Raw genomic sequence first — 14,191 nt, forward strand, 5'->3', positions numbered from 1 at the left:
GATTCTCCAAGAAATGACATTACAATAAGCAAGAATACAGATGTAGGTGGATCATTTGTGTTGCACAGTTTAAAGGGCTGAGGTAATTTTGTGATGATTGAAGGTGTCTTATCAAATTAAGGCAACTTCAAAATTTAAGGCAACACGCACACTGACTTTTTATGTTAAAACAAAAACTTTTTTTATGGTTCACTATTTTCTGACACAAATTTAAGTCTTTAAACTGATTAATGCAGCCAGTTTTAATTTAGTTGTGGCACTAACTACTAAGAAATTAAAAAAAAAAAATCACTTCATATTACAGCTCAAAAAGGTTGTGAACCTCTGACCTCACAGATTGTTCTTAGGGGCGACAATGCAGGCGAGAGATGTGTGTGTGTGCATATAGGTCAAATATTACTTCAGCCGTCTTGTTGCGTGACTCATTGAGGTTACTTAAATAGTTATGAATGGAGCCTGACAAAGGCGGTTCTCCCGCTCCACTAAAAATGTGTGTGTGAGTACATGTTTGCGCACCACAATGTGTGTAACGGGAGCGTAGCATGGGTGCAGCATGGCTTTTGATGAGTCACATGGCGTCCTGTGAGTAACAAACCAACTATTCCTGAAGTTTGAGACTCCCATTCAAAAACCCCAGCCCACCCTCGCCCCAAACACCATGAGGGAGGAGGAGGTGGAGGGCGAGGAGGAGGAGGGAAGAGGCAGGGCAGGGTGGAGTAGGACCAGACTGTTGATAGGTGTGGTTGGCAGGGATGGCGTGGCAGAGAATAGAAGTGGGGTAAAATAGCAGGATGTAGGTGAGAACAGGGCGGTGAGCTGAGGGCGAGGGCAGTTTCAGGTCAGGAGCGGAGGTGAGGAGCTCCACGTGAGGGGTCAGCAGATGGTGACCACGCTGTCGTCATCCACCGATGTCTGAACACTCAGGTACTTTCTTTTTAGTAGCTGTGGTCACCGCGGGGCTTGTTTATTGGCTTGTCCGTTCTTGTAAACTCTGGTACTTTCTCTTTGCGGTCCCATCTGTCTCTCATCACTAAATGACACCAGAAATTTTTCATCACACTTCTATAAAAAAAATAAAAATAAATCTGAAGTGTCGCGAGATGAAGCGTCGCTCTGAAATCTACAGCTGAGACAAGATGCACATAAAGTATTTGTTTATGTATGGGTGGAGAGTGAAGTGCTGCCAGTGAGGCTGGAAGTCATAAAGACCCCTCTACTGTGGCCGCTGTGTGTGTTTTCGGGGGGGGGGGGCTGCTCTTATGTCCCTGCCTCCTTTCCCTTATTTTTGAAGACCCCGGGTGCACACACACACACACACACACACTCACAGAAGGAGAGGAGGAGAGAAGGAGAGAAGGAGAGAAGGAGAGCGCGAGGGAAAGGCTGCCCTTACTCTTTTCCTCCTCCCTCTCCCCCTCCCTCTTCCCTCCTCTCTTTTTTCTGAATGGATGTCCTCTCTCTAACCTCAATTGAGAGCTGTGTAACAGGACACTGCCCTCCGCCGCTTAGGCTCGGCCCCCTCTTTAACAGCAACGCTATAAGAGAGAGCAGCGTCGCTCCTGAGTGTGTGTGAGAGTCGGACAGTGTCAGTCAGGGGGCTGAGGGAGAGGAGGGTGGGTGAAGGGTGAGAGAAGACAGAGGGAGACTGCTGTGAAACATGTGATAGCGCAACTTTGGCGGGGCTTATAGGGAGTTTAACGGCTGTGGTGTCTCCAGAGCTCTGGGAAAGCACCTTTAGCCCAGAGGGAGCCTCACACACTGTCTGTGTGTGTGTGAGAAAATGTGTGTGTGTGTGTGTGTGAGGGCGCTGCTGCTGTCACTTTAAGCCTGTTACTGATTACACTCAGAAGAATGCAACGGGAGGAGGAAAAAAAAAAAGAGAGAGAGATGAGGAGGCATGTAAGGATGAAATCTTTTAGGAGTTGAGCTCCGGCAACTTTTGTGTGACTTGTCCTCGCAGCCGTGGACAGTGACGTGGGTGAGAAGTTGTTACCCAATAGCGTCTCTCCCTCTCTGTCTCTTTCACTCTCTGCTGGACCAAGCAAAGTTAAAGTGAAGGGGAACCCGGGATCCCTCTGTGAAGCAGGGACAGAGCAAACAGGACACCCAGACATGGAGGAAAAGAAAGACACCACAGAGAAAGAGACTGAATGAACAGGGGGGTTCCCTCATTCCTCGCTCAGCGCCGGGAGGAAACTCTCACCCAGACTGGTAAGTGAAAAAAGAGAGAAAAAAGAAAAGACTAGTCCCAGAAAGTGGAGCTGCTGCTGTTGATGGATATCATATGTTACAAGTTAAGGTTGAGAAACTGCTCCCAGATCCTTAAGAGGCTGACCAGCACAGCGCGGAGAGGAAGAAGCTCTCAGTGCCGGTCTGTAGCAATCTCTGTGGAGACTTATGCTTCTTTTAAAAAGCGTGAAAAATAGAGGAAATGCCTGAAGTCACATGATTCGCCTTTATTCATGAAGCCGGTGAATGATCGCAGCTTGTCAGGTCTTGAGTTGGTCATTTGTGGCGGAGGGAGCGTTACCTCATGATGTGATCACATTACAGAAGAGCTGATTCACTGTTACATAGTGTCTGGCTCAGTCACTGCGCTACTACCAGGATTAAGCACAATGAATGGTATGTACTATCGTCAGCGCTGTGTTCATATACCTGCCAGTGTCTTTAACGCCGATGTGAGGTGCAGCCGTGTGATAAAAATAGGTCTTTGTGGTTAATAGGTTTTTTCATACAGAGGAACCACTTCCTCTCTGAGCTTCAGTCACGCTGTGTTTCTTTCTGCCCCCCCCTCCCCTCCTTGGTTTGACACAGATAGCACAGTCCACTCCTTCTGCTCCGCAGCAGAGGGCATGAATGAACTGAGCGTATGGGTGGGGGGCGGGTGAGGAGGGGGGGTGATACAGTATCATACAGCATGGACAGCACAGTGTGGCTTCTTTATGAATGGACATGGCAGCCGGCTGATGTGATTGGCTGCGAAGGCGAGTGACGACTGCAGAGCCGGGACTTGATGTTTAGATTCATTCTACCCTTCGCTGTCGCCGCCGTCTCTCCTGGTTACCACCTCTTTAAGCTGTGTGTGTGTGTTTGTGCGGGGAAAATGTGTGTCAGACGCAGAGAGAGAGTGTGTGAGAGGTTGTGTGAATCAGTGCCGGTGGTTCTGGGTTACATGTGTGTCTAAAGGGGGCTTAGTCACAAGCTGAACACTGGTGTGTGTGTGTGTGTTAAAGGTGTGTGTGTGAAAGCTGTGGACTTTTTAAAAGTCATGGCTCTCTGCCCGGCTGTTGTTCTTTAAATGATCTCCCACTCTCTGTGACTCAGACGATGCTCTCTCCAACTATCATTATTCTTACTCACTTGTAATGTAATAAGAGGGCAGGTCTCCAGCGTTAAGATGTAATAATGCTCCTCGTTGAATCACTCGGATAAACTTGAGAAACTGATTTCTCCTGCGTGGCTGCGTTTACAACTTTGGATCTCTGTAGTTCAAACTGAATAATAAAAAGGCTGTTATTTAAAGGGACAATTCAGACTTTTTGAAGTGGGGTTGTATGGGGTAATTATCCATAGACAGTATATTACAAACAGTAGCTGTCTGTGGCACACCCTCAGTTTGGAGAAGCAGGCTGGAGTCTGACATGGATTTTTAAGTTGAGTTTAAGTGTACATTATGTTGAGAGTATTTTCATTGTTTTACCTTAATGTCAGACAGTGATTTCCAGCAGGAAAATGAAGCCGTTATATCGCTCTCTTCAAAGCCAGACTCCATTGAGAAAAACAATGATTTAACACAGCTGAACACAGGAGCTGCTGGTCTGTCACTGCCTCGAACAATAATGCTTTCTGTGTTATCATGTGACTTTGGCGTTTTAAAGGGTTAGTTCAGATTCACCAAAGTCACACAATAACACTAACTAACTAACCAATCTAAGCAGCAGTAGACCAGCAGCTCCTGTGTTCAAGGAGCTTAAATTACTGTTTTTCTCAATGGAGTCTGGTGGCTTTGACGAGAGCATAGATGGGGAACTGAAGCTGTGCATGGCTTCCCTGTCGAAACAGGCCGTCTGACATTAAGGTAAAGAAGTGAAAACACTTTCAGTGCAGCGTACACATAAACTGACATTGATAATCTTTAGATGGGACTTTTTTAAGGTGGCTAAAATGTGTTTTGTTGTAGTACATTGCTTAGCGTCCATGTCAGACTCCAGCCTGCTTCTCCAAACTGGGGGCGTGCTGACTGACATCTACTGTATGTAAAATACTCTGTCTCTTTAAAGATGTGATATTAGGATTTTGAAACAGCTCTTTCTTAAGAAACAAAAATGGCCATCAAATTGACTTCCTCTGACAGGGACAGCAGGGCTATGTGTGTGTGTGTGTGTGTGTGTGTGTGGTCATAGAAAGCCCATACCCACCATCACCATGCCACCAGCCCACACATGCGTGCACACCCTCTCTTTGTTTTACTGCAACACAATGATAGCCGCTCCTTGAGCTCCACCAAAGATTACCGCAGCTCCTTTACTGCTCCACTCCAGCACGACTTTACTCTGTAGTTTATGGCAGCAGGAAATGTGTAAATGTGTGTGTATGCATGTGTGTGATAGAGATACAGAGAGAGTGTGAGGAGTGGTGATAAGGAGTCAGCCGTAAACTGTCGCGTTGGAGCGCAAGGATCTATCAGTGCTTATCGAGGCAGCGTTTCCGGCATGAGAGTGTGATAGCGGGGAGATTGGCGGTGAGATGCATCGCAGGTATCTTGATGAGGGAGATTAAATTCCCTGGCGGAGATTAGCATGGAATCTGCCCTCTGCCTTATCACGCCGCCGACGGAATGAACCCTGCCCTGCCCTACTTGGCAGGAAACAGCTGAGCGGGACGTCCCACTCCTCCGGTCTCTCTAGGGCAAATAAACCACATATGCAAAAGTTAACTCTCATTTTCAATCTTGGATTATAAAGGGACATTATTATTATAATTACATTAACAAAGTGGGTTTAAATGTATTCATCTATAAAACTTGGTCGTTTTTTCACAGAATTTGTCAAGTAAAATTAATTTTTATTGCAATGGAGTTCTGCAAGACACCTGTGAGACAATAATATAACACAGGTGAGTCTGCTGATCTATGTATACGTCAGACTTTTGCCACTGATGGTGTAGCTGGCGTAATGTGAGGCTCCGCCCCCTGCAACTTCAAGAGAATAGGTGGGTGTAAGTAATGACTGGATAGATGGCAGTTACCAGTAAACGTCAGCAAGAACAGTTCAGTTATATCACCTTAATTTTACTAATATTTCCGTACTAAATAACTGCAGAAAGGTTTATTAAAGCTGCAGTCTCTAATTTTCTACAAAACACAGTAAAGGTGATTAAAACACTGTGTTTTTAAAGTTATTTTAAACTTTTTGGTTTTGGTATGTAGTGAAAAAATGTTGGGAATGTTTAAGGGAGACACCCTTCACTAACAGATATCACCATGAAACTTTCCCCAGCTGATTATTCACATTAAGCATTTATTATTTCAATTATTCATTATATTTTTATTATTATTAATGTTTTATTATTTTACTATTTTTTTTATCATTATTTTATTATTCTTATTTTATTTATTTTTATTTTTTGTATTACAAGTATGTTTAAATATGCAAATTAATTATTATCTTTGAGCTGATTTGTACACATTTCCAAAACAAAAATCTGAACATTGGTTCAAAATTCGTGTTTCATTTCGTTGACACGAGTCAAATAATTTTACAGAGAGAATTTTTAACATCTATTTTTCTCATTGCCTAAATCACAAAATACTGTTAACAGCCATAAAAAAATATATTTTTTCCATATTTTTTATTCAAAAATGTTACATAAATTAAACTGAGTGCTAAATAAGCAAACCAACAATGTCCCTAAAATAAAACGGTAAAGTTTGTTGCATGTAGGTGCTACTGAAGTTGAGATTTTCAGCTCAGAGTAAAAATATGTAATGTTAAATTCCATATATTTTTAGACCAAAAATTAGACAGAAGGGTAAAAAATATTAACTAACCGATATCAACATTTATCGACAATTATTTTTTTTGTATCCCAAGTTTTCTGAATGTTTGTTTGAATATATAAATGAGGCATTATCGAATAAAATTTGTGCTTTTGTATTTATTTCCAGATCAGAAATCTGACCTAAAAGAAACCTAAATGTGTATTTTGGACGTTTTCTGTCCACTTGAAAGAAGACAGGTTATGGATGTTTTCACCTGGCATCTTACCTGGACAGGTGTGATCTGACAAACATAGTGTTTCCCTTTAAGTTGGTTCTACAGTGAGAACACGTGTGGAGGACAAGACGCAGTCACTTGTTAGTGTCAGTGCTATCATGTCTTCCTGAGTCATCACATGGAGGTCTGCTTAATGAAAGGTGGCAGACGCAGATGATTCAGTGAGGTGGGAAAGGCTGAAGGAAGTTAAGTCGTAAGTCACCGCTGGCAGGGTTTAGCGTGAACCGCATTCTTTACTGTAATTGACACACACACACACACGGAGGCTGGTGTCAGGAGGCATTGTGACATACCATAGTCATTCCGACATCGACGCAGTTATGTAACTAAAACTGGGTTAAGCAGCTCGAGAACAATCTTAACTATCACTTGACTCATTCCTTCTTTTCTTCTCCCTACTTTCCTTTTTGCGCATGACTCGTCTTTGTTTATACGGCAACAAGTCGCTCTCACAGGTCTGTCATTCACAGGCTGATCGCACAGTTAAGAGCTTAGCGGCGTGACTTTGACGTCACAAATGCAGCTTGGTTTGTGTGCGGGGCAGAAGAAGACCGTGCACGCGCTTTTTTTGTGTGTGTGTGTGTGTGTGTGTGTGTGTGTTCTCAGGAACACTCGTTCCAACGGTGTACTAACCACACACACCTGGCCCGTTTCCTCCTCTGCTCATATATGGGCAAAGCTTCCCCTACCTGGGCCCCACTCTAAATTCCAATAAGTGGCAGTATGCGTGTGTGCGCGTGCATGTGTGTGCGTGTTTGTGTGTGCGAGGAAGAGGCTGTAGAGACGGATGCACGTCATGGAAAACCAGGATCAATGGGCAAGGCCCGCAGAGCTGCGTTTTTAAGGTGTTCCTTTTGTTTTCCAAAGGTAATCAGTTAACACAATGACTCAGCCTGGCTGATTATTCAAAGTGGCTGCTGCTGCAGTGGGAGGACGTCAATAAGGAACTGCGGTCACGTCGCTGTTATACAAGCTGGATACAACACTGAAGCAACTAGAACAAAATCCCTGTGATTCCTGTGGATCAGTGGGATTATTAACTCCAGAGTCGAGCTCTTGATTAAAAGACGGGTCTGATAGTTTAAACAGAAACCATTTTGACATGTATTTAAACTCTCTTCCTTAAGTCTCCGGGCTATTTATCAATGAGCGTGTTAGTATTTAGGGTGGAGGCGTTTCAGGTATCAGTAGCCAGGTTGTGGCGCTTTCAAACAGAGCTTACATTATAACATTACACCCTCTGCGTTGCCTTGTGTTGGGACTAATGAAGCAGATTTATGGCTGTGTTTGCCGGGGTGCAGTCCTGCGTAAACCCAGTGACCCCACAAGAGAGGACGGGGACACAGGAATGCCCTTACGCTGACTTTGGAGGATGGGGCACTCTTGCAGTATATTTCTATTTTTTCCCTCCTCTGCCGCCTCCTTTCTCTGCTCTCGGCACATTTGCCAGGCCTTCATAAAGCAGCTTGAGGAGGGAGTTCGCTTTCCTTGGTCATCGTGCCAGCTCTTTCCCATCAGTCCAGCCCCCTGGAAGAGCCCGCAGACACCCCTCTCTCTCGGCCTGGGGCTGAGCCTGGGGCTGGGGTACGTGTGTTTCGAGGCTGGGGCTCCCTCTGGAGAAGCTCTTTGGCTCTCCGGTCTTTAGGCCTGGATCCAGTCTTCACCTCAACTGACAGCCACCTAGCAGCACCCAAAGGAACCATTTGGGATCGCTTTACACGTAAAGCCTGTTTCATCTTCTCGGTTTATAATAAGGATAGAAAGTGAGAGGGGCAGAGAGACCGAGAGGAGGGGGAGAAAGTGACTTCAGCAGTCTGCCTGGCAGTGGTCGCCGGTTGGATAGCGGGAGAATATTCTGGGACAGGGAACGACTTTGGATGGCGAACAGAGGTGGCAGGGAAGACTGAGCTTCCATAACCTCTGTCTCCACAGAATCGGAGCTATTGGCTTCTTCTCTTTGGTTGGACGCCTTCACTCACCCGTCACAACCAATCAGACTCTCAGGCTGGGGTCTAATGGAACCTGGGGAGCTGAGAACTGATATCTGATTGGCTGCTGGCCGTGTGGAACGACTGCTTAATTGGTGGCAAGCTGTTGGTGAGCTGTTGGCTTGTCTCGTCCTGCAGACTCGGCATCTCTTGCAGTCAGTGAGGCCGTGCTGATTGGTGCAATGTCTGATTGTCCATTTTGATTTCAGGAACTGAATTGATGAGAAATAAGCTCAAATCTTCAGTTATCATGAGTATTGAGGACAAATTATGCTTTTCATTTCATATTTGTTGAGCAGATTTTCACACAGACTTCATGTCCACACTAGAGCTGCAACGATTAGTCAATTAAGGGAAAATTAATCGGCAACTATTTTGACGATCAACTGATCTGTTAAAGGTTAAGTAAGTACGATTAAGGTGAATACATTGGCAGAAATGGAGTATATTAAAGTAAGTAATGTTTTCTTTAGTATATAAAAATCATTGTGTTTTTGTCTCCTTAGAATTTTACCAGTTTTAATCATCTGGTCTGTGTGTTTTGGAAATGAAGAGACCTCTGCGTGTAATTGGGCTCCTGGTTAAAACCTCCTGAACATTTGAATCAGAAATATGACAAGCACAGATTAAGCTTTTAGAGAAAATGGGAGAGCACACATTTGCAGGTTCTGGGCAAGCGGACCATCACTGACATGCCAAACAGTGTCCGAGCGACACTGATTTGTAGCGTATAACTGCTTTATTTAGTATTGTTTCCAGTTTAAACCACTGGGTCCATTTGTGTTGGAGAAAAGACGACCTCTGCGGATAATTCGGCTCCTGGTAAAAACCTCCTGAATGAATTCTTACCAGGAGAACATGCCACTAAACCTCATTAATCTTACACACTGCTCCTTTAAATAACTGTTTTAGCAAAAATGCCAAAATTGTGATATTTCCAGGTTCTCAAATTTCAGGATTTGCTGCTTCACTTGGTCTTACATTATTGTAAGTTCAATATTTTGTGGTTTGGAAATGTTATTTTGACAAAACAAGACTTTTTAACAGGCTCCTCTCACTGTTCTTTGATGTTTATTGACCGAACAATTCCATTATTTGAGAAGATAAACTTCAGATTAATCTGAACATAATGGTTAGACACAGCCCTCGACCACACATGTACAAAAGTTGTATTTCTTGCTGCAAAAATTGGCTGATATCCATTACTGACCTCGACAAGGTCGTCTTGCAATGAGCACAGAGAGCGTCCTTCAGTAAGAGAAGGTGAAGAGAAAATGTGATCACATTGTGAATAGTGTTTCTTAAAATCCAATTTTCTCAGCGAATGCTTTTTGCTTTAATTGTCGTAATTCAAAATAAACACGGCAACATTTTGAGATTTCATTTGAAAGAATAACTGTAGATAATAAGAGCTGAGCAGGAACAGACGGGGGCTTTAAAGATGGAGTGGGGCCCACACTGTACACACACACACACACACACACACTTACACACACATGCAGAGAGGGAATGCATCCACACCCAGCTCACACATCCTACACACCCACCCACACACACATGCCCACACATACTTGAGCAACAAACAGCACATGCACACAACCAATGAACCAATGTCGCTTACTGCAGAAGTGCAACTTATCTTTGCACAAGTACACACACACACACACACACACACACATACTTGTACAGTGGTCACCCCCTACTTTGAGGCTGAGGCAGGGTAATGATTCAGTTCCTCTTTGCTTCCCTCAGAATGTGTGTGTGTGTGTATGCACATGGGTGCACATGTACTGCGTGCATAGATGCTGTATATGTGTGCACAGTTGTCACTTTGTGAATGTGTTTCGTGTGTGTGTGTGTGTGTGTGTGTGTGTGTGTGTGTGTGTGTGTGTGTGTGTGTGTGTGTGTGAATGTGGATGTGGTCAGGCCCAGTCATCTTCCAGGCAGCTAAGAGGAAACCCACATCAACTGCCATACACCACACTCTAGGAATAGACTTGCCCAGTGCAGGCAGGAATGGAATGGCACGCCTGGCCTCATCCCTCCTCACACCGCCTCACCCGTCCTCAGGCCTCCTCGCACTCACCCCTTCCTAAATCCACCTTCCTCAACCTCTAGTCTGCTGCACCCTTCACTTCAACTCCTCATAGAACACTATGTCATTCATTCATTCATTCTTTTTGGTGCTGCAGGACATCCACACTAAGGATGTCAACTGTTCATCGGTTAACCGCCAAGAATATTTTTGACCGGTAACAGATGACAGTCTGAAGTCTATTTTTGGCCACTCTACAGTTTAGTAGTAGCACTAGCACTATGGCAAACCATATTAAGAACAAAGCTAATACACTATTCATGCTACACAGTTTAGCAAGCCTTAGCTGCTCTGCACTGGGCAGCACCTTGTTCAGGTGGGCACGAGCCAGCAGCACCACTCATTCTGCTGGTAACACCGTCCCAACCAAGCCTCATTAACAGCGGCAGGCTTTGAAGCCAATTTTACATAGTGGCCAAAAGTGAAAATAAACCAACAGGTCCCATGGTGATGCCACAGAGCCCAAAAAGACTTCCCATAGACTGACGTTGTGCAAGAGATGTGTGTAAGACAGTGGATAACCCTCATGATATGACTCATTTCCATTTGGTCCGATAACATTTCGAAAGTCTGGAATAACTGTATGACTAAATGATTTTATCCCCTTTCAAATTAGCAGAGCACTAAACCGGAAGTTAGCCATTTGGCTGGCACAAGTCTCAAGTGTGTGCCTGCTCTTTGGGCCCCTTAATGCGGAAGATACTGCGGAAATAAAGCTTTTTTGGCTCCTTGTGCTACTGAGCAACTTTCACAGGAATGAACAGGCCTCCAATGCTGTATCCAGTTCTCTTAATTCATCCATGGTCCCACCCATAGTGGCAGACCATCTTCATGCCCACCCTCTTGTTCCCCTAGGTCACCCCAGTGAGTAAGTGACTTCAATTTGAGTAGCAAAACCCCTTCAGCATTTGTAGCTCTGTTAGCAGCCTCAGCATGGCTTGTGATGCTAACATATGTTAACATTAGTTTACAATGCTAAGGGGATTTTGCGGCACAAAACTAGCCCCTGACTCACAGGGGCCACCGGGGGAGACCTGAGGATGGCCGCCATGTTCTTGCAGCAATACTGTATCGCAACTGTGGATAAGGCCCCTGCTCATGCCTATGAAAGTTGATTAGTGGCGCATGAAGCCAAAAAATCTTTACTTGGGATGAAATTACCTGAATGATCTGCACTGCTTCCACATCATTGGACCTACACATCAAGTTCTCCAGCCGAGCCTTCTGGCTTCCAGTTTAGTGCTCCACTAACTTGAATAGGGTTAAAATAATTGAATCTTGCACCTCTTCTAGACTTTCCAAATGTTATCAGACCAAATTAATTAAATCCTGATAATGAAAAAAGTCACTCAGTCAATGGGAAAAAGTTTTTTTTGGTCCAACAGCATCACGTGAAGGACCCAAGAAATTGTGGTACCACTAATTCCACACTACGAAAATTGGCTCCAAAGCTCGGCTCACTCCTTGAGGGGCCTGATCAGGATGGTGATTGCCAAATGACCGGCACCACTAGTTATATCCCAACTGAATGGGGGGTGTGCAGTGGCAGGGTTTGACAGTAGGCACCACATTTCATCACAAAACATTCAAATTTCACCACTTCTAAAACGACAGCACTTTGAAATGCAGCGTTAAAGCTCACGAGTCATTGGAGCGTCGGACTAAAAGGAAAGCGGCTTTTGTATTTCACAGTATTTTGCGTTAAAAATGTTTTTTATTAAAAATGGATGGCAGGCTTTCAAAAGCAAAATGAACTGAAGCTCACATCCCTTGTTAATGCTATCCCTCCTTTAACCTGCAAACCTCCTCCTTTAACCCTCCCAGTATGGTCTCTAGTGTAGCGATGAGAAAATGATCCCACTCATGAACACGTCTAATTGTAGTCATAGCACCACTATCTTTAATTAAACCGTGGGTCTCTGCTCCATTCATTCATTTTCATGTGAATTTTGTTCCTCAAAGCTCCGATCACTCTGCTGTGAGCTGGTATCACTTCATTGAAATCCTCTGGTTATGGCATTAAGTCGTGGGAGACTTTCACTTCCTCAGTCGTCTGCCTCAGCCTCTGACCTTGTCCTGCTCGCACGCCCCGTCTCACAAACCAAAGGCTTCAGTTTCAGTGGAAAAAAAGACGATTGCTTTGCGTACGTTTTGACCTCCCTGCCCAGCGGCGGTGGCAGCATCACCAAAGCATGGAAAAAAAGACAGAGATAAGACATAGAGGACCTTATCACCTTATCTCCAGCGCTGTGAGCTTACTCAGGCTCACCGGTCTGGACCTGTTAATATCACACTTGTCCTTATAGTGCCGTTGACAGCTTTAACATACATCTGTGCTTCCTGCAAAGCGACATCCTGTGTTCCTCTAAATCTGCTAAACTCAGTGACTCAACGTATTTCTCTTCTATATTTTTCAGGTTCTGCACAGATCAATCCAGAAACACCATCAACCATGTGTTCCCAGGGCCATTCCACTGAGAGGTAAGAAAGTCATTCATATCTTTTTGCTGCAACAAACATCTTCACCTCTTTCCCCCTGTCGCCCACCTCGCCACCTTCTTTCTAGAAACTCTATTCCCTCCAGGAAAGAACACAGCCTGAGGCGACATCCCTTTATACCTCTTCAAATCCCTCACTATAAAGCTGCAGCAGGGAGACAATAACACATCTATGGATCTTCGCAGGTAGCATCAGTCAGTAAGCTGTCATACAGATTGCTGCCATGAGAAAAAAAAGACAAATGATCCAACTCAGAGTTGTGTGGGATGACTGCGCTGAACTTCTGTCATCAACGTGGTACAAAACTGACGCATAGAAACAAAAAAGACGAAGAAGAAGAGACAGAAAGAGCAGCGACAGAGAGCTGGAATGTGAGGAGGGAGGAGAGAGAGAAGCCAACACATTTCCCTTAATAAAAAGAAATTGGAGTCAAGTGACCCTCAGCTGGTCACAGTATGTTTGATCAATACGGTCATGAGGCTTCAGGTATGCAGACCACAGAGGAAGAGAGGTCATGCTATCCTTCCTCTCTCCTCTCCTCCCTTCTCTCTCGCAGTCACCTGTATGTAGGTCGTGATTTATTACGCCTGGGTCAGTGCTCCCATTATGTGTCAGGCTAAGTGTTGGAGCCCGCATGGCGGTGGCCGCTGCCTGTCGCGCCTCGGGGCTAATGGGAAAGAATGACAGGAATCTGCAACTGATAATGCCACGCTTGGAGATGTTCGTCAGCAGATAATCTCCCATATCCTTCCCCTCCCTCAGGCTCCTTTTCTTCTTCTGCTTGATCTGCCTTCGCTTCGCTACCACCAAACTCTCTCTTCTCTTCTATCATCCTTCTCTTTCCTCTTCTTCATCATTTTATTTGTCCCACTTTCTCCCCATTCCCTCCTCTGACCTCTGTTTGTGTTTATAATGGAGCTTTTTGTTCCTTCTCTTTCAGATGGACTCAGCTGCAGAAGTGCGGAGTCTCCCCGCCCAGGCTCGACCGAACCGGCCGGCCTTCACGGTTCACGGCTCTGTGGCTGCTGTCAGTTGCTCAGTAGGCAGTGTAGATCCTGTGTAGCAATCAGCAGCTACATCTGGCTACTGGGTCTCTGACGGCTCTGCCTACTTCCTGGTCGATGCATGCCCATTCGTCTCCCATTGGCTGGTGGCACATTCCAATCCCCTGATTGGCTGCGATGTCAGGGGGGCTCCATCCTGTGACCCCACAGACAGGATGTTCTCTGTGTCACAACTCCACAAGGGGCCCTTGTCAAGGCTTTTTGTGTTTTTTTTTTCACTCCTTCCTCTTCCGCCATTCTTCTTTTAATTCTCCCTGTTTCTGCCTC

The 14,191-nt window shown here is 44.9% G+C and overlaps 1 long non-coding RNA gene across 1 annotated transcript; it reads left to right on the forward strand.

Moving 5' to 3' along the window:
• Nucleotides 1-729: 729 nt before the first annotated feature.
• LOC126392808 (uncharacterized) lies at nucleotides 730-13,886 on the forward strand. The gene is made up of 3 exons (XR_007570218.1): nucleotides 730-2,211; nucleotides 12,779-12,842; nucleotides 13,801-13,886. It is a non-coding gene; the product is annotated as an uncharacterized LOC126392808 (long non-coding RNA).
• The last annotated feature ends 305 nt before the right edge of the window (nucleotides 13,887-14,191 follow it).

The sequence above is a fragment of the Epinephelus moara genome, chromosome 7 (assembly GCF_006386435.1).
Source record: "Epinephelus moara isolate mb chromosome 7, YSFRI_EMoa_1.0, whole genome shotgun sequence".
Taxonomy (NCBI): Eukaryota; Metazoa; Chordata; class Actinopteri; order Perciformes; family Serranidae; genus Epinephelus; species Epinephelus moara.